This window comes from Lonchura striata, chromosome 21 (genome assembly GCF_046129695.1).
Source record: "Lonchura striata isolate bLonStr1 chromosome 21, bLonStr1.mat, whole genome shotgun sequence".
NCBI lineage: Eukaryota > Metazoa > Chordata > Aves > Passeriformes > Estrildidae > Lonchura > Lonchura striata.
The window spans coordinates 11243560-11246059 of NC_134623.1; the positions used below are offsets into that span (position 1 = coordinate 11243560).

General features: G+C 79.3%; 1 non-coding gene across 1 annotated transcript in view; it reads right to left on the reverse strand.

Moving 5' to 3' along the window:
• The window catches only part of LOC144247370 (5.8S ribosomal RNA), a 153-nt gene extending 2 nt beyond the window's left edge, over positions 1-151 (reverse strand). Inside the window, exon 1 of the ribosomal RNA XR_013341072.1 lies at positions 1-151. This exon is cut by the window's left edge and continues 2 nt beyond it. This is a non-coding gene — a ribosomal RNA (5.8S ribosomal RNA).
• Between the last annotated feature and the right edge of the window lie 2349 nt (positions 152-2500).

Sequence of the window (2500 nt, forward strand, 5' to 3'; positions counted from 1 at the left end):
ACGCTCAGACAGGCGTAGCCCCGGGAGGAACCCGGGGCCGCAAGTGCGTTCGAAGTGTCGATGATCAATGTGTCCTGCAATTCACATTAATTCTCGCAGCTAGCTGCGTTCTTCATCGACGCACGAGCCGAGTGATCCACCGCTAAGAGTTGTCTGGCTTTCGGCACCGAACCCCGCACACGGGCGGAGGGGGCCCCTTTTTTTCTCTCTCGCCGAGGGGGCACGCACGCGGGCCGCCCCCGGCTTCGACCGTACGAGCACACAACGCAACGAACCGAGTGGGGGGGGAAAGAAAAACCATCCGAGAGCGAAACGCCCAACGGAACGCTCCGAAGGTCGGCGGGAAAGGCGGGGGGACCCGCGTCCCCGACCGCCTCCCCCCGCCGCTACGAGCGAGGGGAGACGCCGCCGGCAAACTGTGCCGTCCTCCGGAGGCGGCCCAGGCGCCCGGGCTCGGCCCGGCCTCCGCACGGAGGAGGCACGCGGCGCGCGCCGGACCGCGGGGGGACACGGCGGCCCGCCCGGCCTCGCTGCAACGGGACGACGGGACGCACGCGGCCGGGGGCGCGGCCGTCGGCCCCCGCGCGCGCCGCTCTCCCTTCTCACCGCCGCTCCGCGGACCCGCGGAGCGCCGCCGCGCCACCGCGCGGCCGGCTCGCTCTCTCTCCCCAGCGGCCTTGCCGCGCTCGAGACGGCACACGACGGCCACCGCCCAACCGGCAACGCCCCCCGCGGGACCGCTCCCGCCGGGAAGGGCGAGCGCCCGGCGGACGCGCTCCGCCGCCGGCGCCGGAGGCGGGCGCCGCACCGAGACCCGAGCCGGCGTCGCGAGCGCCCGGAGCCTGCCGGACGGCTGACCCGCCGCCGCAACGGCCGCACTCCCGGGACCGCCGCCGCCTCGCACCGTCACGGAGCCCCTTTTTCCTCGGGCACGCGCGGCCCAGGGGAAGGCGTGCGGCGCCGAGCCGGGGGGGTAGGCGGGGAGGGGGGCAGCGACGCCCGCCCTTTTCTCCCCGCTGACCGGGCGGGGAGACCGGGCGGGGAAGCGCCCCCCCCCCCAACCCCCCACGGCCGCCGCGCGCACGACCTTCCTCCGGGGCTCCGCGAGCGGACGGAGAAAAGGGCGACGGGGAGGCGGCGGGCGGGGCCCGGGCCGGGACCGCCGCCGGCGACGGCGGGCGCCGTCCGGCCGGCCGTCCCCGCTGGCGGGGGACACTCGCCGAGCGGCGCCGCCGCCGCTCGGCACGGGGCCGCCCGCGCTCGCGGACTCTCCGGCGACGGAGGGACCTGCCGAGCGCTCGGCCCCGGGCGGGCGGGCGGTCGCTGAGCCGGGGACGGCCGGCGACCGGCGCCGCCGGCGCGCTCGAGGAGAAGGCCGTCGAGGGGAGAGAGACGGCGCGGCCGCGCCGCGCGCGGCGCCGCACCCCAGAGACCGCAGAGGCGGCCGAGGAAGGAGGAGAGCGCGGCGGGCCCCGGCGGCCGCAACCCCGCAGCTGAGGAAGGGGCGAGAGAGCGCGCGCTCTCTGCCGGCGTCGCCCGTTTCGAGGCGAGCGGGTCGGCCCCCGCGGCCGACCGCGCGCCGCGGCCTCTCCGCCGAGGCCGGGCCGCGGAGAGGGGGGGGCAGGGCGCCCCTCCCCGGCGCGGCGCGACAAACCCCCCGCGCGCGGTAACGCGGCGGGACGACGGCCGCGCGGCCGGTGGCCGCGGGCACCACCGCAGGGGATCACGCGGGAGTAGCTCCCCACCCCTCAATGGAGCCGCGCACCGCCGCCCGGCAACCGCCGCCGCCGCCGCCGCGGCGGAAGGACGCGCCGAGCCGCCCGAGTCTTTAAACCGCCGCCCCGGCTCGGCGGCGGCCCTTTCGCGGCCCCCTCCCCGCAGCGTTTGACGACGCCGAGGAAAAGGAAGCCGGGGGGCCGCCGGAGGCGCGGAGCGCTAGGTACCTGGCCCTGGGGCGAGGGAAACGACCTGCATGGCCCCGCCGGGGTGCCTCCCCCGCTGCCGCCCTCGGGGGAGCGTCCACCGGCGGGGGCGCGCCCGACGTCTGCCGCCACCACCGCGGCGTCCTTCTCGGGGCCCGGGGTTTCCCTCAGTAGCCCGGCGCTGCGCCCGAGAGGACCGCCGCGGCTCGGGCCGCCCCGCCGGTGCGGGGACGCGGCCCGGCCGCCGAGCGACCTCGCCGACCACGCCGGGAGAGGCCGCGGCGACGACGACGCCGGCGGGGCGAGGAACGCCTTCGCCGCCGCCTCCGCCGCCGCGCCTCCCCGGCGGCGGGTCCCGCGCGCTCCCCCGCCACGAAGCGCGGCCCGGAACGCCCGGAGGACCTCGACCCCCGGCGTTTCCCCACCCTCTGCCGCGCCAGAGGGCCCGCCTCGGGCCCGAGAGCGGGGCTCTACCCGGCCGGGCAAAAGCCCCGCTTCCCCGGTGCGGGAAGAGCCGGAGGAGCCGCCTCCTCCGAGCCCCGAAGGCGCGGGCGCGCCTCCGGGAGGGGGCCGTGCCG